General features: G+C 50.3%; 1 pseudogene; it reads left to right on the forward strand.

Moving 5' to 3' along the window:
- The first annotated feature begins 4,214 nt into the window (after positions 1–4,214).
- On the forward strand, positions 4,215–19,781 carry LOC119231460 (galectin-9-like; annotated as a pseudogene).

Genomic DNA, 19,781 nt, shown 5'->3' on the forward strand with positions numbered 1-19,781 from the left:
TCGGTCCTTCTGCCTGCTCTGCTCCCCGCTCTGGCTCTGGTGAATTCTCTCACCCTCCCGCGCTTCTGACTGTACCCAGTGCTTGTATAAATAAATAAAATAAAATAAAAATAAATCTTTAAAAAAAAAAAATTGAGAAGGAAGGGACAATACCAAACACGTTCTATGAAGCCAACATTACACTAATACCAAAACTGAACAAGGACAACACAAAAAAGGAAAACTACAGGCCAATCTCCCTAATGAACACTGATGCAAAAATCCTCAATAAAATTTTAGCTATCAGAATCCAACAATGTATCCATAAGATAATTCACCACGACCAAGTTGGATTCATTCCAGGGACACAAGGATGGTTTAACATCCGAAAATCAATCAACGTTATCCAACACATCAACAAAAAGAAATATAAAAACCATATGATAATATCAATAGATGCTGAGAAAGCTTTCGACAAAGTGCAACACGCATTCATGATAAAAGCCCTTGAAATTCTTGGGATACAAGGAACGTACCTCAACATCATAAAGGCCATCTATGACAAGCCAACAGCCAGTATCATTCTCAATGGTGAAAAGCTGAAAGCAATTCCATTAAGATCTGGAACAAGGCAAGGATGTCCACTCTGACCACTGCTTTTCAATATAATACTGGAAGTCCTAGCCAGAGCAATAAGACAAGAGAAAGACATCCAAGGAATCCAAATAGGAAAAGAAGAAGTCAAACTATCACTATTTGCAGATGATATGATAATATACATAGAGAACCCCAAAATCTCCACAAAAAAACTAATTCCACTCATCGATCAATTCAGTAATGTGGCAGGATACAAAATCAACATGCAAAAGTCAGTAGCCTTCCTATACACAAACAATAAATCTGAAGAAGAAGAAATCAAAAAACCATCCCTTTTATTATCGAAACAAAAAAAAAATCAAATATTTGGGAATAAATCTAACAAAAGAGGTAAAGGACCTATACAAAGAAAACTATAAAACACTGTTAAAAGAAATAGAAGAAGACACAAAGAAATGGAAAGACATCCCCTGCTCATGGATTGGAAGAATAAACATTATTAAAATGGCCATCCTACCAAAAGCAATATACAGATTCAATGCTATTCCAATCAAAATTTCAATGTCATTCTTCAAAGAAATAGAACAATTATTGATGAAATTCATATGGAATCACAAAAAACCCCGAATAGCCAAAGCTCTACTGAAAAAAAAAGAAGGAAATGGAGGCATCACACTCCCAGACTTCAAACTATACTACAAAGCCATAATCATCAAAACTGCATGGTATTGGAACAAGAACAGACATACAGACCAATGGAATCAAATAGAAAATCCAGAAATAAACCCACAGATTTAATGTCAACTAATCTTTGACAAAGGAGCAAAGACTATGCATTGGAGCAAAGAAAGTTTGTTCAATAAATGGTGCTGGGAAAACTGGGTCGCTACATGCAAAAGAATGAAGCTTGACCACTACCTCACACCATACACAAAAATCAACTCAAAATGGATTAAAGAACTAGACATAAGACCTGAAACCATAAAATACATAGAAGGAAATATAGGCGAAACACTACGTGATATGCACATCAAAGACATCTTTACAGACACATCACCCAAAGCAGTGATAGTGAAGGCAAAGATAAACAGCTGGGACTACATCAAATTAAAGAGCTTCTGCACAGCAAAAGAGACAATAACAAAAACAAAGAGAAACCCCACCAACTGGGAGAACATTTTTGCACCCAACACTAATGATAAAGGACTGATCACAAAAATTTGCAAAGAGCTGATGAGACTCAGCAACAACAAAGAAAATAATCCAGTCAAAAAATGGGCAGAAGAGCTAAAAAGAAACTTCTCTGAAGAGGAAATGCAAATGGCCAACAGACATATGAAAAAATGTTCAACATCACTTGTAATCAAGGAAATGCAAATCAAAACTACCATGAGATACCATCTCACACCAGTGAGAATGGCACATATTTAAAAAACTAGCAACAACAAATGTTGGCGAGGGTGTGGAGAAAAAGGAACTCTTCTGCACTGTTGGTGGGAGTACAAACTGGTCCAACCACTATGGAGAGCTGTGTGGAGATTTCTGGACCTACTAAACATAGAGCTTCCATATGATCCAGCAATTCCACTCCTAGGTATTTACCCAAAGGACACAGAAACATCAATCCCAAAGAACACCTGCACCCCTATGTTTATAGCAGCACTATTTACAATAGCTAAGCTTTGGAAACAGCCCAAATGCCCAAAAATAGATGACTGGATCAAGAAGATGTGGTACATATACACCATGGAATATTACTCAGCATTCAAAAAAGATAAACACATGCAATTTGCAGCAACATGGATGGCGTTGGAAGGGATCATGCTCAGCGAAATAAGCCAAAAAACAAAAGAAAAATACCAGATGGTCTCACTCATAGCAGGAATCTAGAAAACTTAAATAAGGGACCAGGAAAATGAATATAAGAAAGTGAAAATCAAAATCAACAAAAAACTATGAACCAGAGACACTTTTTGGGGGGGGGGGGGCGGGAGGGGAGGGATTGGGGTCAGAATGGGGCGTTTGCAATTGTATGGGGGAATATAAAAATAAAATTTATTATTTAAAAAAAAATAAAATAAAAATGAACAATGATGTAAAAAAAAAATTAATATTAAAAAAAAAAGTTGTGGCTGACCCAAGAACATAGTGGGGAGGGAGGAGGTTCACAGGGGACCGTGGCTGTGGTCTGTTGTGTACACGTCAAAGAGGTTGGTCTCTGCAGAGTCTGCCACTTCTAGGGAAGGTGTGAGAAGGCAGAGGGGGCAGGGATGCATGGCCCAGGGAACACTCTACCCGCTTGGCTTCCCTGGTCTTCGCAGGGTCACCTCTGTGCCTCCTCACTGCAGGGACCTGGTGGTGGCAGGGAAGCTTACATCAGCGCCCCTCCACCCCTCCGCCTCCCCTACCCAGCCCACTCTGCTGTCTGTGCACACCAGCATTTCCCTTAACTAGGTGCTGAAGTCAATTAAAGGCGGTGTGGCTCATGTTTCCCTGACTGCCCTGTCACCTGGAATATTCTTCACGTGCATTCTCAAGCCCAGAAAAGAAGGAGAGACAAGAGAAGAAAGACACACTCAGCGAGGAGGGTCAGAGTCCCCAGGGCAGCCTGTGCTCTTGGAACAAAAGCTGCATCAGGATAGATTTTAGATTAGATTTTGTATTTTAGAAAGTTAGATCAGGGCCTCCCCTGGTGGCACAGGTGGTTGAGCACAGCGCTGTGAAGCTGTTTGCAGCCTCTGCAGCGCCAGTTGGATCCTGACCGGCCGCGGGTGGTTGTGGGGGGTGAGGGTCCCACATGGCGCGGCAGACCTCTCCTGTCTGCCCGCTGCTCCCCTCAACAGTGTATTTCATCTGTCTGCGTGTTCTGTTCCTCACTCTGTCTCTGGTGAATCCTCTCACCCTCCTGCGCATCTGGCCTGTACCCCGGTTCTTATATAAATAAATAAATAAATAAATCTTTAAAAAAAAAAAGAAAGATTAGATTTTAAATTCATTAGATTTTCTATCTGTGAAACATTTCTTTCCATATGATTATATGTTTATGTATAAGGAATAGAATTTTGAAAGAGAGAAATACTCTGTGAGGACCTCAGTATCTTCATATAACTCAGGCTACCAGTGGTGAGCTACGTGTCCATGGTTTCTCTCGCTGAGCCTCAGTTTCTCTGTGAATAAAATGTGTCTAACCAGTCCTTCCCATCAGCACCAGCAGCACCACCCCGTGTACCTGCAACCCAGGAACAAAGGCCCTTTCCAGCAGGCCTGCCATTTTCTGGACACTGTGACGGACCAAGGTAGGGACACAGTCATATACTCCTGGATGATGACATCTGGAAACTTGTCAGTAGGGGCAGGCACTTTGGACCTGTAAGACTCAAATACTAGCTCTCAGGGTGGGGCACATGAGGAATAGGCAGCAAGGGTCACTGGGTGGGAGGGGGCAGTGGTTTCTCTGCCAGAGCCTGCCCCTCCTCCAGGACTCCACCTTGCAATATATCTAGACTGAAGTCTCCTGCTCCTGGCTCCTCCCCATTGATCAATTGCCAAATCGATTAGGCTTCTATTTCTTGGCTAAGTCCTCTCTAGTGCAGAGGACTGTCTGGTGGAAGTAGTGCAGGCCGCAGGAGTGGGGCAAGATGGCTTTCAGCGCTGCCCAGCCAGCTATCCACCTGGGCCCAGTGAGTTCCATGCTGCTGGCGGGTGGTGATGGCTGAGTGGAGGGGCTGCCCAGGCTGTGGGAAGCAGTTCTGGGTGTTTGAGGAAACAACTCATGGTTGGCAGCGAGTGTGTGTCAGGGGAGGCGTAGGGGCAGGTACCATCCCAAAGCGAACACAGAAAGCCAGATGGGACAAGCTGGCACAATTCTGTTCAGCAACGCCTTTCCAGGAGGATGGCGTAGTCAGCACTGGGGTCTGTGCTCCCTCTGGGTGTCTAACCTGTCCTGGGTGCTCTGGGGAAGGCAGGCGTCCGTGATAAATGGAAGAATGGTGGCTGGTAGAGTGGGGGAAGTGATAGGGCTTCTGGGGAAGGGGCCAGTCCAGCCTGGCAGTCAGGGGCGCTCTCCTTAGAGATGGCTTTTCTCGGTTCAACCAACCACTAGCTGGATGACCTCAGGCAAGTGGCTGTTGCCTCCTTGGGCCAGGGTTTCCACATCTGTAAAATGCGGATAATCCAGGAGCCTCAAGCCCCCTGGCTTGAGGTCAGGACTAAGTGGGTCTCCTGTCTAGAGAGTTTGCAAGGTACCTGCCTGTCCTGGGGGCTGTGGGGCTGTTTCGTATTCTAAGGAGTCTGGGGGCAGTAGGGAAGGCCATTTGAGGAATTGTCTGCTTCCTGAGGGGTGAATTAGTAGGTCAAGGGCAGGCCAGGGTGTACGTAGAGAGATCAGAGAGGACTGTGTGAGGGGAGGGTGTGTGTGAAAAGCCACATTTTGCCCCTTTTTGCAACATATGTAGACTCTGTCTGCAGGTGTCTTGTTCAAACCCAGGAGTCTTAATGTCCCCACTCCATCCCTGGGAAAGCTGAGATGAGAGAAGTGTGGTCACTTGCCAAATGGCCCCAATGGTAAGTGGCAGAGAAGGAAGGTGTCTTGACTTCCAGGAAAAGGGGGAAAGCAGAAATGGAGCAAGTCATGCAAGTGGCAACCAGGCCCAGGAAGCATCTGTGTTCACTGTGTTGTGGGCCCAAGCTTGTCACAGGAGTCTGATTGGCAAAGAGATTTCCAAGAGGCAGGGGCAGGGGAGGGGCAGGCAAGCTTCCAGAGCCTTTCTGGATGGGAAGTAGCAGGGTGCTGAGTGCGGGGAGTGACTGAGACGGTGCACTGTGTCCTGCCTCAACAGGGCCCCTAATTGGCCTGTGCCTCCCTGCTGGCCTGGTGCCCCGTGACCAGCTGGTAGAGACTTCTGGGGTGGGGCTGGAAGAAGCTGGGCCAGGTGTGATTAATGCCTCGGTGGGGCCTCAGGCTCAAAATGTGTCTTGGGCACCCACACTCTCCATATGGGAGATCCCAGAGCTCTTCCCAAAATGCCATTTATTTTAATAAATGTTTTATTCTTTCCAAATGTTTTATTCTTCTGCCCTCCTGTGGGCAGAAGAGAATTAAAACAAGCCCTGAAGGGCCTCCCAGGTGGCACAGTGGTTGAGCGCTGGGTTGCGAAGCTGCCCGCAGCCTGTGTGGCACCGGTTCGATCCCCAGCTGCTCCCCGGCCACTGGAGGAGGGTCCCACATGGTGCACAGACCTCTCCTGCCGCTCGCTGCTCCCCTCAGCAGTGTACTTCGGTCCTTCTGCCTGTTCTGCTCCCCACTCTGGCTCTGGTGAATTCTCTCACCCTCCCGCGCTTCTGACTGTACCCAGTGCTTGTATAAATAAATAAATAAATAAATCTTTAAAAAAAGAAAAAGAAAAAAAAAAACAAGTCCTGAAGTCCAAACAAGAGAAAGAATGGGGGCAGTTGCCACAGGCACTGGGACTCCCCATCCCACATGGGGGGCCTCTCCCGATGAACCCCTGACCCCGAGGAGTTGGACCCTCACTTTCTCCATAGTGTGACAGGAAGGGCACATGGCCCAGCCGTCTTCTGCAGAGCTGTCCACACCACTAGGGTCTGGCTTGGGAGCCTCAGCCCATTCTCAGCTCAGGCCTGGCCTCGTCTGGCCCAACTTCCTCCCACTGCCAGAGGGGCGGCTGGACTTACAAGCAGGACAGGACTCACTGTGGCCGTGGGGGGCAGCTGGTAAGCCAGGAGTGAGTATGCTCAGCGCTCACTGAGAGAGGCAGCCTGTGTGGCAGTAAAGCACAGGTGCTGGGCCTATTCTCTCTCTCTCTCTCTCTCTCTCTCTCTCTCTCTTTCTCAGACTCACACACACACACACGCAAACACATACGCACACGCATGCGCACACGTCAAATTTCCATAGCAGCCATGACCAGCCAAACTTAAAACAACTCAAATCCATTCTCTTACAGTCTTGGAGGTGAGAAGAGAAAATCAAAGTGTCAGTAGAGCTGCTTCCTCTGGAGGCCTCAGGGGACAATTCGTCTCCTTTCCTTTTCCAGCGTCTAGTGGCTGCCAGCTTCCCTTGGCTCAAGGATGCTTCCTCCTCCATCTCTGTTGTCACAGCTCCTACTACTGACTCTGCTCTCCTGCCTCCCTAGGGTGAGGAGCCTGTAGCTACACTGGCCCCCCGGGAAGAAGGGATGGCCCATCTCAAGACCCCTCACTCCTCACACCTGCCGAGCTCCTTTGCCAGGTGTCCTAACATTTTCAGATTCCAGCAATGGGAATGTGGATGTTTTTTGGGGGGGTGGAAGTAGTAATTGTTTATCCTACCATCTCCACCTGGAGACAGCTAGTGTTATCAGTTTCCTTGACTCCTTCCAGAGATACGTCATCCCTCAATAAGTAAAGACATGTAAAATAGATTTATTTCACCATAATTTATACCATAATTTATTTCACCCTTTTCTGATTTAGATTCTTTTCAGTCCTTTTTCTGCAATGAATAACCTTGTCTGAAGACTTATATTCAGTTAAATATAGTGTTGGGGACACCATTTAAGATATATTGAGATCTTACAAAACTTTTTAGGGGCAAGCATGTCTTAAGATTAAGCTATAGGTGCTGCTGGGGGATTGTGGCCTCCTTCCCCTCTCTGTCCTCACTTTCCTTCTGTGCCTGACAGCCCCACACCCACACCCTCCATCATTCAGTGATTTCTGTTCTGTGGAGATAAATCTTAAGTGAAGGCCACAAACTTGCCAGGAGTGTTCGAAATGTAAGCACTGTCTCTCCTGACTGCACAAAATGCTTCTAAGAGAATTTCAGACTTCTATACACAAATGGGGGAAGCAGTTTTCAGGAAGTGTGCCATCAGCTCACACATGTATCAGGCTGACTTGCTTCTCCAAAACCGCTGACATGGAAGAGACAACCATGAGAATAGAGATGGAGGGGACTTGTGAATTGCTCAGACCTGGCCTGAGGTACAACATGATGCCCTCCCTAATGTCCATGGGTAGCACCACCCACATGAGTGAGGACACTGTGCGAGTGTGCGTGAGAGCTGGATTCTGCCCTGGGTTCTGAGAGGTCATAGAACTCAAGGTCACAAGGCAATGGCCACTGGACTGTCCTTGGCTGCTGGGTATTTTTTTTCAAATTACATTGTTTTTGACTCTTCCTATAGCAAATGCAGAAGAATAATAAGAACAACACATAGGCATCACCTGACTTCAACAGTTATTAACTCATGACCTGTCTTGCTTCATCTATGCTCAAACTTACATCCTTTTCCACTCTAGAGTTATTTTGAGGCAAATACAGATTTGCATATACTTCATTATATCTTTCCATTGCATATATTTCATTATGTTTCTCTCAATTCTTCCATAATCCTTTTTAATTTAATTTTACCTTAGGAATTAGAAAGTTTTACAGAAAAAAAGACCAGATTTCTATCTTCTAAAAAAAAACTGGGAACTTTAAAAACCCTGTGCTTAGAGAGTAATCGTTGCTTTGAGCTGAGTGGATCCTGCCCTTCTAGATGAAAGATATGAGATTATTTTGTCATAGTCCCCACCATTCCCTATTGTACCCTAACTGAGGATCTCACATATACCATATGCCTGAGTCCTATAGACATTTCCTTTTTGTAGGGAGTTAACCCAAAAGAGAAGTATGATAACACATTAACAATTTGAAAATGTGAAACTTTACTAGGAGATAGAATTATGTTTCATGCAGATTGTAAAAATCCATATTAGATAAAATTCATTCTAGGAGTAAGATTTGAATGTTGAAAAGTACCCAATTTGGCGATCTTACTCAGAGACCATGGTAGAAAGAGATAGTGGTGGTAAACAGGCACCTACTATGTGTCAACCTCTTCACAGATGTTCTTACTAAATCAGCGAAAAATGTTATACAGAAGGTAACTTTATCCTTATTTTCCAGATGAGGAAACTGAGGCAAAAAGAGTTTAGTAAGTTTCTCAAGGACACTCAGATGATGAGCATCAGAATTAAGATTCACACCTGGAGTGGGCACCTGGATATGTGTGCCCACCATAACCATCCCTCCTTTAAAGAGGCCTGGGAAAGAGAATTTGACAAAGGGCCTGTTGATGGGGCCTTGAAGCAGTGGAGCGACAACATCAGAGCTTTGGAGGCTACTAAGGGCCTAGAAGAAGGAATATAGGGCCCAGAAGCAGAAGTAGAGGAGGGGGCCGCCCAGTGACTGCAGAAAAGATCTTGAAATAGGTGCCACTAGGTGGCTGGGAAAGTAAAAAGGTCATGATCGCCATTGTCTTATGGGTGGGGTGGGCAGGGAAGACATCTTTTTCGTGGCCCTTCCAGGTGAGCAGAAAGGTTTATCCTCTAGAATAGGTCAATGGGACCCTTGTCCCTGAGGCCGTCTAAGCCCCAGTCCAGGGCCCGGATGTTTACCAGGAACTTGGTGGGGGGCCCAGGGCCTCTCATCTCAGGACAGGGTGCATGCTCCTTCCCTTCCTAGAAGGCCCTCCTGGAACCCTCATTTCCTGCATACTCTCAAGGGAGGCCATCTCTCTGTCCCATCGTGCCCAAGCCCGTGTCTCCACATCACAATCTCAGAATGTCTGTAGGACTATCTAGATTCTCATTGGCTTCCTCCTGGGCCTGGAAAATCAGTGAGGCCCAGACACCCTCTGTGCTGTTCACAGTCACACCAGGCCCCCAGGGAGGTGCCAGGCATTCAGGTGACCTCAAGCAAGCACTGAAGGCTGAGGGCAGGAAGAGAAGGGGGTGGACCCACTGACTGACCTACATCTTCTCCCCGCAGCCTCTCCCTTACTACGCGCCTATCCCGGAGGGTCTCCATGAAGGAAGTAAAATCACTATCAAAGGGATCGTTTATTTCTCCAGTGAAAACAGGTACCTGGAACTTCTGTTTCTCTCCAGCCTCAATCCTTAACAAGTCCCAGCACTTTTAAGCTCTGGTCGATTCACTCAGTCCCTCCCAGTCCCCAGCATCACCCACAGCACCACTGTCACCTGCCGATCACACGAGGGCCTCACAGGGCTAATACAGTCTACGGGCAGAACACAGGCCTGTGCAGAAGCATAAAATGTTGTGGTGTTGAACTTTGTACTCTCTGACCCAGAGTTTAAAAATAAAAAGATCATTCCCTTTATCTCCCACACTGTCCTTCATTCTGCTGATGTGGAAATATTTCAGCTTTGTCATCAAATGTAATTCGGCCACTTTGGGTTTCAAGGTCTTTTCTGGAAAATGCTAAGTCAATTCAAAATGCAAAATCTCAGTACTGTTTCCCCTACTTGCTCCTGAGGAAAGTCCTGGGGGATGTCTGGGAACAGGAAAGAGTTTGGCCATCTCAGAAACTGGCAGGCCCCCAGATGCTCGGGCAGCCCTAGCTGACCTCTGCTAAGGTCCAGGGGTGCAGAAGTGGGAGATTTTTGCTCAGCTTGGGCCTACATGCTGCTTGCCTGTTGAAGTCCGCAATGCCCATGGAATCCCCCAACACAGGGCCCTCTCTCACATGACTTCTGTCTCAATTCCAGCCGACTTCTGCCCCCAGTGGTCTTGTCCTCACCTGGCATGAGGCCGGGACCTTCTGGATCCCTTCATGCCATTACCTCAGCTTGGCATCTGCATTCTAGGCAACTCCCCCTCCATGGCCTTCCAGCCAGGTGGACACAGCCATGCTGCCATACGTCTTCTTTCAGAGCCCTGAGTGCCTCACAACACTGAGGGAAGTGAGGCCCCTGGAGTCCCTAAATCCTGCCTGCCAGGGCAGCCCCAACCTCATGTCTAAACTTCTGCCCCTTTCTCTCCTCCTCTCTGTCTGCCCTCTCCACCCATCCTGTCCAGTAGAAACTGTCCCCACCTCTTCCCATGGGAGCTTTTGCTCTGTCCCTTTCCTTATGCAGGATTTTCAAAGCCCTAAGGAGTGAAACTGAGGGGCCACACGGGCAACATGTAGGCCTAGAGCTATTTCAGGACAATATTCTCCATGTGAAGAGGAACAGAGACATCCTGATTCAGGTCATGGGTCCTTTCCTTGAGTGCTCCTGGCAGCGCGTCCTGTGCCTGTGGATGGAGAGCTCGCTGAGCCACCTAGATTTGAGAGTGGCCTCTGGGACTGTCCTCTCCAGAGAGAAACCAAATGGGCTCCACAGGGATGTCAGAGACAGTCCCTTGGGGATGGGACAGTGCACCTCCCTGAGCTCCTCACATGTGGGACCCCCTGAAGGCCAGAGGGAGCCTCAGGGCAGGCTGTGTTGGGGCCAAGTTCTGGGAGGGCTGGAGTCGCCTCAGCGGAGACCTCAGTCTGGAGCTTGCTCTTAGGACAGTAGCAAGATATGTCTTGGCAAAGGCAGAACAGCCACTCCTTTTGAGTCAGGCTTCTTGGAAGCTTCTTTTAATTCCTCAACCTTAGAGCCACAACTAGACTCAAAGGACATTTTGATGGTGAGGAACTTTTTCTGAAGAGAGACAGTAACAAACATTTACTTGCATGGGGACCCTTTTGAACCCCATGTCATTAATCACTCCCAAAGGCAGATGTAGCAACTTGAGGTTCTAGGTCATTGAATGGTGGTGCAGAGTGGGGGCTCTGAGGACAGGCCTGGCTGACTCTTTTCACACCTCAGGGGGGACACACACCTCCTTCTGGTACAGGGCAGGGAGAGGGCCACCCCAGACCACGCTAACCTGCCTGCTCTAAATAGGTTCTGCCGTCCGAGCATCAACACAAAACATATGAGACTTTAATGGGAAGGAACTTTAATACAATTAGGAAACAATACAGAAAAGGCAAAGAATATAGTTTCTAAATCAAGCTCCCAAAGTTACCCATCCCCTTGTGGGTAAAAGTTCACCCAACCAGGATTGGCCAGAACTAGACCCCAAAGCCTGCCACAAGTCTAAAGCATCTTCCAGAGGGGACCCACAGAAAAGGATCAGAAAAAACCAGACAAGTCTGGGAGGAGAGAGCAAAATCAAAATCAAGACAAAAACCACCATTATCACCTCCCCACGGGTCTCACCCACATCTGTGTCACCCAGTCCACGACCAAAAGACAAGCACAATTTCTTCACGTGTCTCTAGGCTCCATGTGCCTCCTCCAGGTCTCCTTCTGGTTCCATCCTGCTTCCTTCCTTTCTCAGTCTCCTCTTTAGCTTCTTCTCTCCCAGCTCAGCTCTACCCTCCCTTGGGATGGGCAGAAAACCTGGAACCTCCCCCCTTTCCTGGGGACCCCCTCTGTTACATTCCCAATGAAGGACAAGCAGACCAAAGTTTCTGGTGTCCAAGAGCCAATGTTTATTCACAGCCTCCCTCTTAGCCACTGTCTTCATAAGGGCCTTCCCACCCATTTCACAGGTTTTGAAAACATGTTGTCTTTTTGCCAGCTGAGCAGCTGGGAGCTTGCCTCCGAGTGTTCCTGGGAGGTAAAGAATCTCACTTCTAGTCACCTTTGTCAACTTCCTTCATTGACTTCAATTTGTAATTAGTCCAAGACCTAGGCTTCTCATGGGTAGTATCCACATTTTTCTTCACCCACTTCCCACTTATTTTTAGAAAGTCACACTGCAGGGGCAAGATGAAATAAGGGCACAGAAACACTAAGTGTAACTAGCAGAACAGAGAATGTCAACAACTAGTCTCTGCCCAGCATGTAAGTGGGCAAGTTCTTGACGAAGTTAGAGGTGAGAGGCCCTGCTGGGCCTCAACGGAGCTGTTTCCCAGGCCTAGGTTTTGTGTGAACTTCCAGACTGGTAAGACCGACGATGACATAGCCTTCCACTTCAACCCGCGCTTTGAGGATGGAGGGTATGTGGTCTGCAACACAAAGGAGCGTGGATGGTGGGGGACCAAGGAGAGGACGCTAAATCCCTTCCAGAATGGACATGCATTTGAGCTGTGCTTCCTGGTAAAGAGCTCAGAGTTCCAGGTGAGCAGGGACTCTTGACACCCCTCCAGCTTCCTGTCCTCAGCCCTGGGACTCTGTGAATCACCTTCACAAACTTGCATTAACTGGGTCAGGTTGAACAATAATATGTAGCAACAAGACTGTTTCCTTTTAAGGGTGTTAGTGATGGCTGCACTCTGCGGGTGCACCTGTCGGTTCTTTTATCCAGAAAGAACTAGTTGGGGCTCCCTGGTGGCAAAGTGGTTAAGTTTCAGTGCTATCAAGATATTGGCAAGTACTGCGGCGTGAGTTCGATCCCTGGAGCTGGCCCACATGGCGCAGCAGACCTCTCCTGTCTCACCCGCTGCTCCCATCAGCAGTGTATTTCAGTCAGTCTGCCTGTTCTGCTCCCCACTTTGTCTCTGGTGAATCCTCTCACTCCCAGCATATCTGGCCTGTACCCCAGTTCTTGTATACATAAATTTTAAAAAATCTTAAAGAAAACCCACCTAGTTAAGTCACCTTGTTACTTTTTCACCTCCAGGGTCTTTAAGGTCCCTGTTAATTCCATTCCTTGATGCAGTCACTCTTTCACTCCAGGTCCCTGGGAATACATACTGTTCAGCCACATTATTATAACCTTTGCCCAGGTTCTACTAATGGCTGTTTTGCCAGAGGTTGCAAATCACTTTTGCCAGAGGTTGCAAACAGAGATGTGCCTTGTGTGAGGGGAGTTGGGCGAGTTTATCTGTCTATGGAAACGTGGAAGTTCCCAATCCCTCAATGTGCAACCCAAGGTCGCCTCTCCTTTGTTCCCTGAGAGTACTTGCATGCACACGTAAATGCGCATGTTGAATAACCCCCAGGTGAGCTACTATTAGAAAGACAAACCCTGCAATAAACAAACACCACAGAACTAAAAGCCAACAACTAGAGCCAAGCAGTCTCCACGCGCCTGGGCTCACAGGTATGTCCTGACACACTGTGCAGGTTGGGGCCCTCCCCTAAGGGAGACAGATGAGATAACCAGAGGCAGGTGCTCATGTCTAGAGGCAGGGGGTGTGCTGGAGACTGGGTGTGCCCCCACCCTGGGGTGGGACCCCTTTCCTGTGCAAGTGACTCTTCTCTGCAGGTGACAGTGAATGGGAGCTTCTTTTTGCGATATTCACACCGCGTGCCCTACCACCGTGCAGACACTCTCTGTGTCAATGGCTGTGTGCAGGTGTCCGACATCACAGTCCAGGTAATACCGTCCTCCTAGCACAGGCTGGGGGTGCGGTGCTGAAGGTACGGGCTAATCTCCAGCCAGGTGACTCCAGGGACACACCTCCCCTGTCCTGTCCTGCCTGTGTGGCGGTCTGCTCTCTCTGCCTGCCGGGCTCTCTCCCTCTTACCCCTGCTCCTGCCTTTTCTCTCTTCCTTGGCTCCCCTAACACCCCTTCCCTCTCCCCCTGATGCCTGCCTTTTGTTTTAACAAAACACCCACATGGCCCCGTCCAAGCTGCCTCCGCCATGGTGTGATTCTCAAAGCCTTCTCATTTCTCATCTAAGCCCAGGGGGAACAAACAGCAAGTGAGTGATAACCAGAGGCCCCGGGGACAGTCAGCAGAGGGTCCTAAAAGTCCTAGAGGCCCCAGCATGTCCACACAAGGGTGCCCTGTCTCAGCCACACCACCCAGCCCAGAGCTGGAGACCGAGGAGTCATCCTTGAGTCTCCCCTCCCCTCCTCCATGGCTCTCCACGTGCCAGCACTCTCCCTCCTGGAGCCTCTGCCTGGCTCCAGGCCACCTGGTGCCTCCCCACGAGGACCTTGGTCTAGTTCCCCTCCCTCAGACCCACCCACTGCCAGACACATCTTATCACACTTCTCCCTGCTTAAAAATCTTAAAGGCCCCCCAGCAGCCTCCCCTGCTCCCCCGAGGCTCTCTCTCTGTTCCTTTCACTTCTGCACATGCTGAAAGCCCCCTTTGCCTGCCTGCCCTGCCCACCCCCCACCAGCAAGCCCCTAATGACCCTTCAGTGCTCTATTTCAAATGTTCTACTTAGGTGTTTTATTTAAATGTCATTCCTGGCATCTCCCGCCTGGCAGTTGGCTGGATGCCCCCTCCCTCCGTCAGGCGGGACTTTGTACATCTCTGTGCTGTGCCATCACCTGTCCCGTTGTGCCTGTGCCTGTGTGTCTGTCCCCCCACACCACCTCCTCCTCCCCACACCCAGGACCCTCGTGGCTGGGACTGGGGCTGGTCATTAGCACAGTAATAGCGGCGTCAGTAAGAAATAAATGTGGAGTGTAGTTTGCACAGCCAGGAGAAAGAAGTCCAGAATAGTCTCTGGATAGGGACAGGTTCCGGAGCAGTGGGAGCTAGGGGCAGGGCTGTCTCTCTCCCTAGCCTTCCTGTGGTCTGTCAGGTACAGCTGGACCTCCAGGAATCTCTGCAGCAGCCTGGCTTTGCCTCTGGCCAGGGCAGGGCAGGGTGTGGTGGAGATTGTCAGACAGGACAGATGCCATTTTGGATTTTATCACTTGCTGCTTGGGTGAGCTTGGGCAACTTGCTTAGCCTTTCTGAGTCTGCTTGCCTTGCCAGTGAAACAGGAGCTGAGGATTCCTCCCTCAGAAAGCACTGAAGCCAGAGCCTGGCACATACTAGGTCTTCAGTAAATACCAGCCTTCAATTTATGGGTGAAAAACGGCACTGGGGGCCATGTGCTTGCCTCTGGGAGCTGAGCAAGCGACATGGCCTGCATCAGACTCATTGTCCTCTCTGCAGCAGCCAATGGGGATGGCCCTCACCTCCAACCGTGACACCCCCCACCCCGTTTCATAACCGTACTGTACCTGCCAGGGTGAATAAGATTCTGGGTGCCACAGGCCCAGGAAGGATTGCTTAGGAGCAAGAGGAAGATGAGCAATAGTCTGGGATTGTGTCCGCGATTTCTGCATCATCAAACTGCCGTGTGGCTCCAACATTAACCACCATTTTGCCTTTCTCATCCCCTCAGTCTACAGGTTTTTTGCCGGACAACAGTCAGAATTCCGTAAGTCTCTTCCTCTCTCTTTGAACCTCTTTGTTTTGGATCTTCCTGTGGGTTAGCAGGAGGACAGGCAGCATTAAGCCTCCCCCAAGGGAGGGGGAGTGGGCAGTGAGGTAGGAACCCCTTGACCACCTGCCTGGCCAAGGTGGGGGTGGGAGTGGTGGGTGTGAATTGGGAGAGGGGTGGCTGGCCCTGGTGCATTGGAGAACAGCCTGAATTGACACTTTTTGCTCAAGCCACTGCCGTCCTGCCGCCAGTCACAGAAAACCGAGGCCCCGTATTTGCTTCCTCCTACAAAGCTTGGCCATGCTGGGAAAGTGCCCTGAGAGGGAAGATGGGCCGGGGCCACAAGCACAGCCATATTTCTTCTCCAGAAGAAACTTTGTCCATACCGTGCTCCCTTGAGTGAAGCAATAGTCCCATTTGCCCGTTTTAGGGTCTGGTCCTGGTGATGGGGATGGTTACAGGCCCAAGGTGCACTCGCCACCCAGCATCTGCCCTCTGGTGGCAGTCAGTGGTATTGCTGTTGGTGCTGGCGAGCCTGGTTAAAGCAGGGTTTCTTCGAGACTCAAACAGTCGTCCACACCATGCAGGGCACCCCTGGACAGATATTTCCTGTAAGTCTGAAATCTCAGGGCAGCTCACAGCCCCATCATTACCGCTTCAGTACGAACTGGGTTTTCTAGTCTCAGAGTTAGGAAGAGGGAGTGTAGCAGGAGGGTGAGGACGTCCGGGTCAGGTGTCTGCTCAGGTAGGCAATTGTGAATACTGGACTCTCAGATAAGCATCCACAAGTTTAACAGTTTGTCTTTTCCCTATTTCTTTCAATTACCCCCTTGTTTGACAGATTTGTCTTTATAGCCAAGGAAAAATGAGTTAAACATCAGCTGTTGAAGAAAGCAAGCTGGCGCCCACCTATGTCTGTGCCGACTCCTTCCCCCTCCCCTTTTCAGACCTAGCCCATCTCCCCCTTTTTCCCCTTTGTATAAATACCCCTGTAGCCTGCCAAAGAGCAGGACGGTGATCTTGTAGACACGAGTCTGCTGCCCTCCTCATTTGTCGACCAATTAAACCTCTTTCCTTTTCGTCAAACTCTGTTTCCTTATATTGGCTGAGGGAAACTGGGGCAGGAATTCAGTATCAAGGACTCAGCAGTCAAAACTTTCCTTGGGACAACAGACAGTCTGGGTTTACCCAGCAGCCCAAAAGGTGGGTCTCCTGGGGACCAGCAGGAAAACCTGTCCTTCTGGTATGCAAAAGGAGGTGCAGTGGCCCTTGGAAGTGAGGTTCATGTCTCTGCCACCTGAAAATAAGTTCCCAAGATGTCACTGCTGGTCACAGGCTGTAGGTGCTTCTCCTCCTCCTGTGGGAAGCCTGGGGATAGTGGGGCTACCTGTTGGAGTTGCTGGGGAGACTGAGGACCACTGTGGGGCTGGGGGACAGGGCAGGAAGTACTATCATGGCTGACATGAGAGGGAGGAGGATGGGAGAATTCAAGGGCTGAAGCCTCAGGACCCCAGGATCACATGGAGCACCCCTAGACTGTGTGGGGGCCATGGGCACACATGCCCACACTGGATTTCCTGGTCTCTTTCAACAGAACACTATCATCCCCCTATGGTGTACCCCAACCCAACTTACATAAGCGGTTGCCCTGGGAGGAGTGGAGGTTTGGTTTGCATTGGGCAGCGTGGGGGTGAAGGGCACCTCACAAAATTAAAGGCGGCGCTTCAGTCAGCTGACGTTCTTCAAACAGCCAGTAAGTAAGGAGAGTGTTGACAGGTGCTGTCAACTGTAATGTCCCCTGACCGTGAAGGGAGGCCGTCCCCTTCAGTCAGCTACCCTCTGCGTCTGGCCAAAGTGCCTCTGGTGACAGTTTAATCCCCCTGACTTCAGGAAGGCTGAACAACTTCCTTGAGCATTTAGTGAATCAGATAAAGCGACCATGGACTCTTATCATGGTCCACAAAAACACACTACTCTAGGCGTGGTAGTCAGCTCAGCTAGACACTCTGCATTCTTGGGACTTGGTACCAAGGGCCCCGTGCAGCAGGGCTGGGCTCTGGCTGCCCCTGGTGACCTGCCCGGCCCCTCCCCCTGTCTAGACCCTGCCTTTCTTTGCCTCCATCTCCAGGAGGGGGTTGGGGGGCCAGGTGCTGTACCCTTTTAAGAACCTCGTCATGTCAGGCGCCATCCTGCCCAGGGCTCAGAGGTAAGCCAGGCCTCTCCCGGAGGAGGCAGCCCCACTATTCTGACTATCCCCTAGGCTCTGGGCTGTCTGGGGAGGCCCAGTAGGCAGAGGAGGTCCATGTAAGTTCCTCACCGGACCCCCAGTTTCTACATCAACCTGTGCTATGGGAGTGACATCGCTTTCCACCTGAACCCCTGATTCAATGAAAATGCCATGGTCAGAAACACCCAGATCAACAGCTCTTGGGGGTCTGAAGAGAGAAACCTTCCCCAAAATGCCCTTCACCCCAGGCCAAGGCTTCCAGGTAAGGTCCCAAAGCCTAGACTCAGAGGAGCATCCTTGGGGCCAGTGAAGGAGGACATGGGGGGACTTTGGATGGGTTGGGAGCTGATGCCTCTGAGGTGAGGTCTGGACCCTGAAGAGAAAGTTGCAACAGATTCTTTTCTAAGTATTTCCCACAGACGGTGGGTGGTGCTGGCTCCCTTTCACAGGTGAGGAAATAAACTCACAAGTGCAGGTTACTTACCTCCGCTCATGGAGCCCCAAAGTGACCCAACACATCCAGAAGGAGGCGTCATGCTTTTCCTCACCCAACAAGCCCTCATCTGCTCTGGGACTGAGGGCCCCTCTGCGCAGAGTAGCCAGGGGCTGGGGCACAGCAGGAAGCTCAGGCAGCCCTGCCCCTGCTGAGGTTACAGTTTAGGTGGAGGAAGAACCAGCAATGGGCGGGCGGGGGCAGCTCCCTGCAGGCACAACAGGCGCCATGCAGAGAGCAGCACAGGAGCAGGGTGGGGGGCAGCCCGCGACCAAGGCACCTGCCTGGCCTGGGGACCGCCGGCTGGCACGGGCGCCACAGTTCAGTTGAGACCTCAATGGCAGAAGGAGGGAGCCAAGCAAAGGCCTGAGGGCGCCTTCTCAGTGGGTGGAAGCAGCAGGTCCCATGTGCAGAGCCCTGAGCCTGGGCTCTCTGGGATCAGGGAAGCAGGGCTGCAGGGGAGAGAGGGGAAGGGGTGTAGGGGTGCCACTGGAGGCCCCTCACACGGGGCTGGTGTCTCAGCCCTGACCACACACTCAAATACCTGCAGAGTTTAAAAAAGAAAAATCAGTGCCTGACCTGGTCCCCAGCCAAAGAAGGAAGGGTCTGGGCATCTGTGTTTGAAAACATGCCCTAGTTTTCTGCCCAGCCTTGAAAAGGACTGTGTGGGCCTCGAGGACCAGGGAAGGAGCTTGGATGTTCACACAGTCTGTTGGGGTGTTTCAAGCCAGAGAGCCCCAGCTTGAGTCTAGGGAGCTGTGTGACGTTGAGCAGGTGGCTTCACTGCTCTGGGCTCAATTTCCTCCTCGAAAAAACGACCTGGGGCCGCTGGCCATAGAGCCCGTTATTAGGGTGAAATGAGGTGGCGCTTGTGACAGACTGAGCCCTGCCCCGCAGCGGGGCCCAGCCACCTTGAGGGAGTGTTGGGGTGGACCTGGTACCTCCGGACATGGCAGCGCCGGCTCTGAGCACTCGAGTGTGCCGGGCGCTGAGGACTGGGTGGCTTGAGCCCCGGTGGGTCAAGGTCTAGCAGGAGAGGGAGGAGGGCAGGACAGGCCTGGGAGGAGCACGGCTGGACTGGGAGGCAGTGAGGAGGCAGGAAAGGCAGGGAGGTCTTGCCTGGAAAGGCTGTGAATCCCCCGGGGGGTTAGCAGCGCCCCCATGTGTGCAGGGCAGGAAGGGCGACCTTGGCAAGGGACACAGCGTGATGAGGCCTGGGAAGTTGAGGGCAAGTGTTCAGTGAGGAGCGAATCCTTGTGCGGGGCTAGAAAGCGGGTTGGGGCTGAAGGGAGGCTTGAGGAAGCGGGTTGCTGGGGTGAGGACACAGGAGCCCGCGCTTAGCGCTGAGGACTTCCCAAGCGGGGCGCCAACGACGGCCTCTCCGCCCAGGTGTGGATCGTGTGTGAAAGCGGCTGCTTGAAGGTGGCAGTGAACCGTCAGCCCCTGTGTGAATACAAGCACCGCGTGAATGACCTGCGGGCCATCAACACCGTGGAAGTGGGGGGTGACATCCAGCTGACCCAGGTGCAGACATAG

The sequence above is a fragment of the Talpa occidentalis genome, unplaced genomic scaffold (assembly GCF_014898055.3).
Source record: "Talpa occidentalis isolate TD23 unplaced genomic scaffold, MPIMG_talOcc4v2.1 talOcc4.7, whole genome shotgun sequence".
Taxonomy (NCBI): domain Eukaryota; kingdom Metazoa; phylum Chordata; class Mammalia; order Eulipotyphla; family Talpidae; genus Talpa; species Talpa occidentalis.